Below are 13,549 nucleotides of genomic sequence, written 5' to 3'. Positions count from 1 at the left end.
CAGGCATCTCAAGGCTCAGCTAGGGAAGGTCCACTTCCAAGCTTTCAGTAAATTGTATTTCCATCTTATGTGGCTGTTGGCAGACCTCAGGTCCTTACTGGCTGTTGGTCAGAGACATCAGTGTGTGTGTGTGTGTGTGCGTGTGTGTGTGAGAGAGAGAGAGAGAGGCAGCACTAGATGGAAGTTACATTACTTATGTGACCTAAGCTTGCAGGTGATAGCGCATCACTTTTGCCATATTCTATTCATTAGAAGCAATGCACTAGGTCCAACCAACCCACAGTGGTAGGGAATTACACAAGGGCATGAATACCAGAAGGTATGCATTGGGGGCTATCTTAGAGGCTGCCCACAACATCCTTGGACAGAAAAAAAAGAAAAGAGGTGCAGATAAATTGATTAATGATGAGGCTGGAATTCAAGCCTAAATCCATCAGATCTAGACCCCTCATTCCTTCTATTGCATTTTGAAGTCTTATGATGTTCAAAAAATGATTGTTGTTGAAGATGATTCTAATATCACAAATTGATGCCATAAAATAAAACCAGGTATTTTTCATACCCATAGACTAAACTTGTAGGCCATTCATTTAATAATGGCCTACATTTGTTCTGAAGAAGTACCAGGTTAGATTATCAATATAGGAGAGAAACATGGGCAACAATGCAGAGGGTGCAACCTAAGAGTGGTGGGTGGTGTTGGGAGTGACAGACATAGCTAATGATTAATGCAGGATCATAGAAGATTGACACAGCTTCTATCCAAATAAATGGTAAATGTAGTCAGGGTTATTGGCCTAAGTAATCAAGTATCTAGTAATTCCATAGGTTCCCACTTGGTGCAGAAATAAGTCTCCCAGGCCTAAGATTATTTCTTTCTTTCTTTTTTTTTTTTACATAATTTAAAAAATTTCTGTAGAGATGGGGTGTCGCTACATTGCACAGGCTAGTCTCGAACTCCTGGGCTCAGGTGATCTTCCTGCCTTGGCCTCTCAAAGTGTTGGGATTACACGCATGAGCCACTGCACCCTATCTAAGATTATTTCATTTATTTCTATTTTTTTCTGTTCAGCTGTTGAGTGCTGTCCATTCTGTATTTTCTGTACTCCAGCTTTTCAGATGGATAATAAAGTCACCCTTGCATATTCCCCCCTTCGTTTTCTTTTAACCTGTGTTCGATTCATTCAGAACCTTTTTTTTTTTTAACCTGTGTTCAGATTCACTGTGTTCGATTTCTGCCTTTACTCAGGCAGAAAAAAATGTCAATTTAAAAAGTCTTTGGGCCGGGCACTGTGGCTCATGCCTGTAATCCCAGCACTTTGGGAAGCTTAGGCAGGCCAATCACCTGAGGTCAGGAGTTTGATACCAGCCTGGCCAATATGGTGAAACCCCGTCTCGACTGAAAATACAAAAATTGGCCAGGCATGATGGCATACACTTGTAATCCCATCTACTTGGGAGGCTGAGGCAGGAGAATTGCTTGAGCCTGGGAGACGGAGGTTGCAGTGAGCTGAGATCATGCCAGTGATCTCCAGTCTGGGTGACAGAGCGAGACTCTGACTCAAAATAACAACAACAACAACAACAAAATGTCTTTGGGTACTGACCACTGGAGATAACAGGGAATGACAGGGCCTATCACCATCCCTTCTGTCTCTTCTTCTATCCCTCTGCTTCTGCACTCCCAGAGGGCTCCAGAGGAGACAGGCTGTAGCAATTGCCAGGCTCTTCTTCCTGCAAGCATTTATGGCTTGAACTCAAGATTTTTGAGGGCTTTAAATCCTAATTGTAAAGGTTATTCTTCATATCACTAAAGCTAGTGCTGAAACAAAATGGGCATAACATTGCTTGATGTCCACTAACTGGTCATTGACTGTCATGCAAAGCTGGTTGTTTTGTTATTCTTTAGAATCTGGGGATGAGAATCTGAATAGACTAGCATTTTGTAGTTCACATACTTCCTCCTAACCCTTTTTAGAGCGAAAATGAAAAAAGGGGGAAGTACATTTTTTAAATAAATAATATTCTTCTCTACATGTAAAAAAAGTTTGGGAAATATGCTATTTAGAATATATGATTCTGTCTTCTTGGTGCTTCTATGAATTAATTACAGGTCACAGAATGTAACTCACTCTGCATGAAACTTAGAGAACAGCTTGGTCTTCATAATAACCCTTCCAAGGTGCTCTCTCAATGTCAAATTGCATAGAAAGTGCTCTTATCAGATCCTTTGAATGCTTCTAGATCATAGAAATAGAAGAAAGGCCAAGGTTTTTATGCTAATCTGTTTAAATCTCATCTAGAAGAAATAGCTTATGTGTAAGTGAAAAGAAAATTAGCACCTTTTCTCGATAAGCGTCAAAGTACAGGAGCCCTTTGTTAGCATAAAGTCTAGGGAAACAAGATAACCATAGCCAGCTTGATGACAGGTAACCAGCCCTGTGTAATTTGGCTTTCTTTGAAATTTCCTTTTACATAAATGCTAAACAAACAAACAAACAAACAAAAAAACCCCAAAAAAACCTCTTGGCAATTGTGCAACTGAATTGCCAGTGTCTTTTTTTCTTAGACAAGAACGACTTCTCATTCATGTGACAGTCATGAATAAGAAGGGAACACACTCTGGTACACTTAACTCCCTTGAGGGCACTTTAACAAATAGCTCTACAGATCATTATTAAGTTAAGTTTGAAGAACATCTTTCTCCCTCAACTCAGTAACACATTTAGTGGTATATGTGATGCAGTCAGCCGATGGTCTATGGATGTTTTACAATTCTCAGGGTTGGCCTTAATATAATTTATATCACAAAAAGTCCAGAACTTCTCTACTGACCAAAGTTCTTAGAAGACAACAGCAGCACTGTAAAAATCGTGGCGTCTGATCTTTTCATCTGGAAGGCACACATACTTGTTTGTTGATGAACGAATGAGAAACGTGGCTATTGGATTAACATGGTATTTATATGCTTTACTGAAACTGCCCTAATGGAATCAAAGAATTTTAGAGCCAGAAGGAAGTTTAGACATATAGTCAAAAATGGTGATGTTTATAAAGAAATAATCTTTTAAAATCTCATAGTACTTAGGTGAGCCTGCCATTCCATTGAATAGTGGTAAAGCCCAACTGGACTCAGAAGGATTCTAGTTATAGGTACAGAAATAAATCTTGGGTGATTTAGGCAGAAAAAAAGATTGGCAACTCACAGCTCACATCTCCAGAAAGGCTAGAGGGCCAGGATCAGAAAGGAGTAGAAAGAAGGGATTGCTGAGCCACAGACAGCACCACATTTCGCAACCAGTCCTTTGAGGTCACTGGTGTAACTCTCACAGACCTCTGGACCCTGTGGGATAGATGATGCTGGTGGCACTGCCCCTCTTGGGGAATGAATGTGTCAGTCAAGGCTGCCTCTGACACCAACATGATGGATCCCCCCGTGTCTCTGCTGGTCGGTGTCATGATATCCCAATTTGAAAGTTGTGGCTTATTGGGAGATCAGGTTACAAGGGGCTCAAGGAGGTGAGTATCTAGCTTTATACAGAGGGACATTATTTAAACATATGAAGAAGGTTTAGATGATTGGAAATAAAAAAAATTGATAAATGTCCAGTATACCAGGTCCCTTGTCTTGCAGTTTTTCTGAGCTTCACTTTATGGTTTTATACATAGTTCTTTTAACAAAAATTTATTGAGAGGCTAGAGCGTTCTGAGAATATAACCATGAATTAGATACTTCCTGTTCTTCAGGATCTTAGATACTCAGCCCTGTAAAGAGATAAATCATAATAAAACAGAAAGAATGTAGTAATACAGATATGAGCCAATGTTCCAAGAAAGTAAATTCCTCCCTAGTCTAGTAAATAGACTATATTCTTCCAGTTACCCAGGAAATTAAATTATTCTACAATAATTTTCTAGGTTAAATAAATTATATAGTTATTTGTCTGCTTGGTAGTAGTTTAGGAGTTCTGACACACACACACACACACACACACACACACACACAGAGACACACACACACCCTAGAGGGACAGGTATTGTATTCTTACTGGAAATAAACTTCTCATTTTCATGCCTGGTAGAATAAACATTATTATTTTTCTCTTCTTGTCCAATAAACATTTAACAAATGAAAATACTGGATTGTAGTGAATTTTGCTTGGTTTGAAAATATAAATTTGGATTTAATTTATTCTTATCTTGAAATTTAACAATAAAGGTTAAAAGTCAACTATTTCACTTGTTCTTTTCTTTCTTTCTGTACAAAGATATGTACGTAATAAAGTTTTCATCAATTGTGGTCTTTGCTCAGACATATATATTAGACATAATAAGATCAGACATGTTTTTAATATACTGAAAGGAAATACGTTTTATTTGCTGAAGTCCCATGGGAAAATTGTGAAAGGAAGTTTGTTTTCAGTTCCACTGTGCACGGACCCTGTCCCGGCTTGTAAAAGCCTTTCCTGGCCGGGCGCGGTGGCTCTCTCCTGTAATCCCAGCATTTTGGGAGGCCGAGGCGGGCGGATCACGAGGTCAGGAGATCGAGACCATCCTGGCTAACACGGTGAAACCCCGTCTCTACTAAAAATACAAAAAATTAGCCGGGCATGGTGGCGGGCGCCTGTAGTCCCAGCTACTCAGGAGGCTGAGGTGGGAGAATGGCATGAACCCGGGAGGCAGAGCTTGCAGTGAGCCGAGAACGCGCCACTGCACTCCAGCCTGGGCGACAGAGTGAGACTCTGTCTCAAAAAAAGAAAAAGAAAAAGAAAGCCTTTCCCTCCCTCCAGGCGCCACTCCCTTGTATTCTGTGTCCTAGGCTTGACTGCAATGGCGCAGGCTGGGGTAGCTTGAGGGCTCCTCCTCTCTGTGGTGTTTGCTGCTATTTCTTTCTTTCTTTCCTTCTTTTTTTTTTTTTTTTTTTGAGGCGGAGTCTCGCTCTGTCGCCCAGGCTGGAGTGCAGTGGCGGCATCTCGGCTCACTGCAAGCTCCGCCTCCCGGGTTCAGGCCATTCTCCTGCCTCAGCCTCCCCAGTAGCTGGGGGACTACAGGTGCCCACCACCAGCCCGGCTAATTTTTTTGTGTTTTTAGTGGAGAGGGGGTTTCACCGTGTTAGCCAGGATGGTCTCGATCTCCTGACCTCGTGATCTGCTGCTATTTCTACCATCATTTTTCTTTAATAATTTTGTATTTTTTCCCCTGGGTTGGGTTCCAGGTGGCACTTAGCTGAACTGATATAGATGGATAAATAGATAATCTTTTCTGGAGACAGGGTCTCACTATGTTGCTCAGGCTGGTCTTGAACTCCTGGGCTCAAGTTATCCTCCCATCTCACCCTCCTGAGTAGCTGGGACTACAGGTGAGCGCCACTGTGCCCATGAACTGATAAACATATTAATTTTGTAATGAATGAAAGGGGGCTAGAGGGGAGCTCCTTGAAGTAATTTATGCTCAATGTCCTTTGTTCTGTCTTCTAATTATATATATATATAAATACATATAAAAATATATATTTTATTTATTTATTTATTTATTTATTTATTTATTTTAGATGGAGTCTCACTCTTTTGCCCAGGCTGGAGTGCAATGGTGTGATCTCGGCTCATTGCAACCTCCACCTCCTGGGTTCAAGTGATTCTCCTACCTCAGCATCCTGAGCAGCTGGGATCACAGGCACCAGCCACCATATCCAGCTAATTTTTTTGTATTTTTAGTAGAGACGGAGTTTCACTATGTTGGCCAGGCTGGTCTCAAACTCTTGACCTCAGGCAATCCACCCTCCTTGGCCTCCCAAGGTGCTGGAATTACAGGCGTGAGCCACCGTGCCCGGCCATCTTCTAATAATTATAGTTACCATATACTGAATATTTCTGACAGGTTGCTGAGCTCTTTATAATCCTCACACCAACCTCTGTAGGCAAGTATTATCAGTAATGTTTCCATTTTACAGATTCGTGAACATTATATGACTTCTTTAAAATCACACATATGTTACTGGGATTTAAATTTAGATCAGTATGATCACAGTGACGTATTTCTGTTAAGAAATAACTTCATTTCTGCAAACTCTTGTGCCTTCCCTCTAATTTGAGATTATTCATAATAAACTCTGTGTCTGTATATTTTCTTTTCTTTTCTGGGGTTTTAAGTTTTCCTCTTTTCCTTCATTCATTTTTCAGAACTCTTTTCATTCATTTGTTTCTTCTTTTACTTTATAATTCCTTTCCTTGCTGTCTATAATAGTAAACCATGCACCAAATTTGAGGTAGCTGTGGATAGATCAATTTAGTTTTACACATAGGCAGTGGCCTGCATGTCCTGGATGCAAAAATGAATCAAAACAAAACAAACCTGCCCCCAAAAAACCCCTAGCCTATGTAAAAGTATAAGAAGATAGGCTGTCTAGGGCTGTCATAACAAATTATTACGAACAGCATGGCTTAAAACAACTGAAATTTATTCCCTCACAGTTCTGGAGGCTAGTGGTTTGAAATCAAGGTGTTGACAGGGCCAGGCTTCCTCTGAAGGCTCTAGGGAAGAATCTTTCTTTGCTTCTTCTTAGCTTCTTGTGATTCCTTAGCCTCTGACGTTCCTTGGACTGTAGATGCATCAGTACAATCTTTGCCTTTGTTGTTACACGGCCCGGTGTGTGTGTCTCTGTGTTTCTTCTCTTCTTGTAAGGAAATCCAAATCACATTGGATTAAGGGTCCACGCTGCTCCAATATGACCTCATCTTAACTTAACTAATTATATCTGCAACTACATTTATTTTCAAATAAGATCACATTCTGAGGTTCCAGGGGTTAGGACTTCAACATATCTTTTGAGGGGACACAATTCAACACGTAACAGCCTGCTACCATTTACGTTAACATTAATTTTCCTTCTTGTGATTCCTTAGAGGTTTGAGTTTGTGCTGTCATTAAAAAAAAAAGTGTGAAAAGTAACCATAACATATAATTATATTGAGGAAAAAAGTAGGTAGGCCTTGAAAAATTATTTACTGAGCATCTAATTGTGCCTGGAGCTAGGCATTGTGGAAGATATAAGAGTAATAAAATCACACCATTGTTTGAAAAGCAAATTCTCGGGATCTAGCACAGATCAAATGACTCCAAATCCACATTTTAGCAAGAGCCTAGGCTGCAAGGATCAAAATGGCTGGGTAGCTTCACTGACTCAAGGGCAGCTGTTCTTAAACTCTGTTGCACTTTAGAGGAGTCATGATGGCTGGGCTGCACCCCCGTGAAAATTAAATAAAAAGTTCTGGGACTGGGATCCAGCTAACAGTATTAAAAAACAAAAACAAAACCCTATATGCAGTTATAATATTGCTTCTCAAATTATAAAGCATGTACAAATCACCTGGGATCTTGCTAAAATGCAGATTCTGATTCATTAGGTCTGGGTGGACCCTAATAACTTGCATTTTTAACCAGTTCCCAGGTGATGCTGTTGCAATTTTATTTCTCTTGTATTCCCCACAATGTCTAGTTCCGTGCACAAGTAGATGCTAATTAAATATATTTTGAAAGGTGAAATTTTCTAATTTCAGAATTAGTAAATATTTCAGATATAAAGGAAGAAATAGGCTTCACAATGTTTAATTTGAAAGTACTTCAAAGGAAAAAAAATTTTTTTCTCAGACTTGAGGAAGGCAAAAACACTTCAAACAAAATGTCCTTTGTTTTCCCAGGATTCTCTATGAGAAAATAGACCCAATAAGAGATAACAGCTTGGGTTGTTTTTCTGTTTCTCTTACACAGTTGCTTCAAGTTTCATTATTAGGTTCCCTGGGTACAACACTCAAGAATCGTTCCCAGACTGTATTAAGTTCCTGTGGAGTGATTATTTCATTACAAGCGATGTATACAGACTGATGGCTTGATAAACAATAGATCACCCAGAACTCTATTATGGTTCACACCACTAATGTATTGTTTTCTGTTTCATAGGAAATACATCCGAGATTTGTCTGAGAGATGCTGTTTAGGATAAGAGTGATGTGATTTCTCAGTCCCCGATCAAAGTTTAGAGTGTTTGACTTGATTAAAAACCATTCTTCTTTAAAACAGAATTCATTGCAGACAATTTCAGATATTTGTTCTTAGACATTCTAGGAGTAAGGCTATACAACATACTATTCTGTACATGTGGCTTATCATTCTTACTTCCCATATCCTCTTTGCTGTAAACCTCCCCACACTTTTTTTTTTTTTTTAAGAGACTGGGTCTTGCTGTTTTGTCCAGGCTGGTCTTGAACTCCTGGGCTCAAGATATCCTTCCTCCTCAGCTTCTGGAGTAGCTGGGACTACAGGCGCATATACCACTCTGTGGTTGATTTTTTCCTATCCTCTTTTTAAAAGGTGTTTTTTACCTCTGTGTTAGAGCAAGGATGGTATAATTCATCTAGTTTTATAACAAATGCAAACCAGATACAATAATAATCGACTCAGACCTGTGTGTTCAAATGCAGTTCACACTCAGCATTGCACTAGATGTCCCTGCCCTCCATTCCTCCCTCTATTTTTCCCTCCATCCCTTGGGCATTTGTCCAAGTCCACATTATTCTATTTGATTGTCTGGGTATTGATATGTGTTATCTCTATGTTCTAGGCACTGAGCCCAGGGCTAAGTATACTGTGATGAATAAAACACACCATTCCCTAAAACCTTCCTTAATTTTCTCTTTTGTTGAACTCCTCATGTACTTTTAGTGAGTACAATGACATTTAGGATTAAATTGCTCTCTAATTTTTCTCCTGTGATCTATTTTTGACTTGCTAAGTAGATCAAAGGCTTATTGAAGATTTTGCATTGGTAATATTCACAAAGAAAATGTATACCTGAACTGCTGAAGAGGCTCTGGAAAAGTATAGGAGCACCTGTCCTAACTTTTAGGGTCATGGAAGACTTAGGAGAGGACATCTAAGCTAAGTAGGATAAGTAGGATGTAATCAGGTGAAGATTGAAAGTGGGGAAAAGGCTGGCAGAGTGTAGGATCCCATTCCATATTCAAGAAGTGGTTTTACAAAAAGAAGATAAAGTATACATAGGTACTTCAGAATCACCAAACACAAACTGCAAGGGGATAGATGTGGAGAATAAGGTACACCATGAAAAATATACAGGGATGATACAAAAGAGCAAGATGAAGGGTCAACATTGTGCTATAGAAACAAAATTCACTAAAGTAAGTTTTCTGGTTTTGTCAGTGACTTTATAGGGCTGTGAGATAGAGGAGGTCAACCCTAGTTGGAGCAGTATGCAAAGCAGAGATGGCCTTAAATTGCGGAGTGCTTTGGATAGCCAGAGAGGAGGAGGGATTGACTTCAGGCTGGGAAGACCCCCTGAACAAATGCCCAGTGGTTGGCAGTCGTTTTGATGGGCTTCCTGCCTGAAACAGGGATTTCTCCTCAAAGGTAAATGAGATACAAATTTACCCAATGGCACATCATAATAACTGAAGCAGGAAGACAAAAAAGGTTCCTCAAGTCCCCACTCAACCAGCCATTTGCTAGAACACAAAATTATCTGTGTTCAAATGCCAGTTTTCTTGAGTCACTGAATATGCTTTCTTTGCCTTTTCATTATTTCTTAATAATAATCATATAGCACTGACATCATTTATATCCAAGTTTGCAGTTAAATAGATCAATTAATAAGTTGTACAAAGAACAGTGTGTTCTATACTGAAATAAGTAGCAATGATCTTATCTTCAGAGTATATCATCATCTATTTGGTTCTCAAAAATATCATCATCATCATTATAATTACTTTATGAATTCTTTTAGCTACTATTTTTTAAAGTTCTTTTTATGTTCCAAGCACTGTGGTAAGTGCTTTACAAACTGTAAGAGACATAAAGCTTCCCTGTATGTCTAGCATCCCTTCCTTCTTTCAGAAATAATGTCTTTTTTTTTTGTTTTGCTTTTAGGAGACCAGCTCTTTCTCATTCTCGCTCTATGCAGTCAACTCCACGCATTCACAGTTTTACCCTTCTCTCTCTCCAGGCTTTATAGTGGTGGTAGTCATAGGAGAGCACAGGACGCAGGCCTGGCTTAGGTGGGCACATGTCCTAAAGTGGTCTGAGCCATGCCGAGGCCTGCACTTCTGCTGGAGCTATTGGAAAAGAGGTCACTGGGTATAAGAGCCATTTAAACCTGGAGCAGGCTGAGCCCACCTGGTACCATGAGAAGAAAATCTGCCGGACATTGAAGTCAACACACAAGAAAGCAGAGCCAGGAGATGGAGACAAGGCAATAGCATCCTCAATATATTAAATTCCAAAGCTGGCTATTCCTGAAGAGAGTATGTATCTGGGCCTTTCAGCTATGTGATCCAATATATGTCTCTATCTTTACAAAACTACTTTGAGTTGGGCTTTTGTTCTTGGCTGCTGAAACAGGCAGAGCCATTATATGACTAAAAAGCTCCTGTTCTTAACGACCAATATCTCCAAGGATATTGGAGAAATGGTGAAATAATGTGAGTAAATTTAAAAAGGAATCCCTCTTCACCTGCCCCCAAGTTTCGTGAACTTTTTTAAGCATACATTTTCCATAAGGAATGTGCTTAGTATTGCAGATTAGCAATGTGTTAGTTTGTCCATACGAAAGCAAGTAGCACTTATTTCCTTGTGGACAAGGGCAATAAGAAGACAGGAACAGCTGCTGAAGGTGCTGATGAGCTGTTCATGGATCCCCTGTGCTCCTGCTAGTACTATTTCAGTCCTAACAGGGGTGATCAAGGGTTTGAGGCACCCTCTCAATACAAGCCCCAACCAAGGGAGGGTCCTAGCTCTTCTCATTTGAGAATGGTAAGCAAGCACTTCTCACTTCTAGGTGGGAAGCCTGCCGATAACAAAAAATAGTTTTGCTTAAATATAGGCAGGCTTGAATTTGATGAAATGGCCCCCTCCGGTGGTTAGAGCAGCTGCTATAGTCTCCTTCCTCCTTAGGGTAGGAGACCTAAAATGAACCTTACTTAGTCTATTGCTTGTAAAGCCCACTGTTCTCTGAAATTTACTGCACTGGTAAAATCTGCACAACTTAGACTGCAGTGACAGCTGTATAACCGCATCGTTCAAGAAATCCTCAGTGTGAATGACTTTTAAATATTGGATGGATTGCCTTACATTCTGGGAGTGTTACTTTCACCCTCATTTATAAGGGGAAGCTCATAAAATAAGTTTCTCAGGAGTATACATTAATAAGAACAAAACAACCTTAACACAGCAGACTAATTTATCTATGTTTAATCTGTCTTGTAAAATAGCAAGATTAAAATGGAGGTACGTCACAGAAGATCAAAACATGTAGGCTCCTTGAAGTCCCTGCACATTTGGCCTAAATGCTTCCTACCTCGTTTTTAAATCAGCTGATGTGAATGAGAAGTTATTTTTAAAAAATCAGACAATCAGAGTGGCCTGCACTAGAAAGAGACGACCTGTATGTTTGCTGACCATTGTTCTAGTGCTTGCTAGGGAAAGTTACCTGGAATTAGTAATAGAAAGAAAAGAACCCATTATGGATGCTAAGGATAATTCTTCTTCTTCTCTCTCTTCAGTTTCATGAGACTTAAAAGGCGATTCTACAGTTTTTGACATGATTCTTTAAAATATTTTCAGAAATATTTTATTTATTTATTTTTGAGATGGAGTTTCGCTCTGTTGCCCAGGCTGGAGTGCAGTGACACGATCTCGGCTCCCTGCAATCTCCACCTCCTAGGTTCAAGCGATTCTTCTCTCTCAGCCTCCTGAGTAGCTGGGAGTACAGGCATGCACCACCATGCCTGACTAATTTTTTATATTTTTAGTAGAGACAGGTTCACTGTGTTGGCAAGGTTGGTCTCGAAGTCCTGACCTCAAATGATCCATCCTCCTTGGCCTCCCAAAGTGCTGGGATTACAGGCATGAGCCACTGTGTCTGGCCCAGAAATATTTTAACTTACCACTTTGGTGTCAGATTCACAGGAGCCAATGCATACAAAATTATTTATTTCGTTTGAAAAATAATTCTGTAGAGGTCATTGCAATGTTGAGTTCTTGATCTTTAAATCGTTTTAAAATTTTAGATGGGCATTGCTAATGGGAGAGATACAGTTCACACCAAGTAGATACCACTGATCATCCTCTTTTTAAAGTGTTCCTCTTTGAGATTCCCCACCCCACCTCCCCCCACTCTGCTGTCCCTCCATTCTCAGCAAGCATCTTAAACATTGTTTATCCCCCATCCTCTGTCTTTGGCTGTCTTCTCAATATATACCCTCCTTCTGAGTGTTCTCATCCAAACTCATGGCTGTATTTACTATCCATCTACTTTAGTTTCCTAAATTAATATTGCTATTTAAAATTGAGCTGTACCCTGACCTTCAGATCTATACATAAAATGGGCTGTCCAACATCTACTTGAATGTCCCATAAGGATTCAAATTCAATATAGCAAAACTGAGCTTAATATATCTTCTCCCTGAATTTAGTTCCAGTTCATTTCATGGCCTCAAAACCCCGTATCTGGGAAACATACCAGAATCTTTCCTTACCTTCTTCCACAACCAACCAGTTACTATATGCTATAATATTTACCTTTTTGGCATTTCTGGTATTCGTCTTCTCCTTACCATCTTCACTGATGTTGCCCTCATTCAGGAACTCATCTCTTACCTGGACTATTATAAGAGATTCTACTTCCAACTGAACCAACACATTGTAGCCAGAGTTGCTTTTCCAAAATGCAAATCAAATCACATTCTTCCCCATACCCCCCTTTTTTTTGAGACACAGTCTCATTCTGTCAAGCAATTCTCCTGCCTTAGCCTCCCAAGTAGCTGGGATTACAGGCATGCGCCACCATGCCTAGCTAATTTTTGTATTTTTAGTAGAGACGGAGTTTCACCATGTTGGCCAGGCTGGTCTTAAACTCCTGACCTCAGGTGATCTGCCTGCCTCGGCCTCCCAATGTGTTGGTATTAGAGGTGTGAGCCACCATACCCAGCCTATGTTCTTCCCCTTTTAAGACAGTTCAGGGTTGTTGTTGTTGTTTTTTTGTAAGCATAAATTTAAATTCCTTGATGCATCATACACAATCCTCTACATCTGGCTACTGACCACTTCTCTATATCAGTTGTCTATTGCCCTGATAATACTGTGTAACCAACAACCACAAAATCTCAAGGACATACTTAAGAAATATTTATTATTCCCTTGTCTAGGCTGGTCTGCTGTGGACTTTGCTTGATCTTGGCTGGAGTTGCTCTTATGTCTGGAGGTTGGCTGGCTTTGGCTGGTCTAGAGTGGACTTAGCTGGAATAACTGGGGCAACTTGGCTCTGCTCTATGTGTTCCTTGTCCTCTGGCTGACTAGCCTGGGCATGGTTAATGGGGATGACAGAGGTGCAAGAGAGAGCATAAACAGAAATATACAAAGTTTCTTGAGGCCTAGGTTCAGAATTGGCATATCGTCATGTTTGCTAAGTTGTATTAGCCAAAGGAAGTCCTAAGACTGGCTCAGATTCAAGGGTTCAGGAGACAGATTCTGCCTCCAATTA

This window comes from Pongo abelii, chromosome 1 (assembly GCF_028885655.2).
Source record: "Pongo abelii isolate AG06213 chromosome 1, NHGRI_mPonAbe1-v2.0_pri, whole genome shotgun sequence".
NCBI classification, from domain to species: Eukaryota; Metazoa; Chordata; class Mammalia; order Primates; family Hominidae; genus Pongo; species Pongo abelii.
This window is presented reverse-complemented; position numbering follows the sequence as displayed.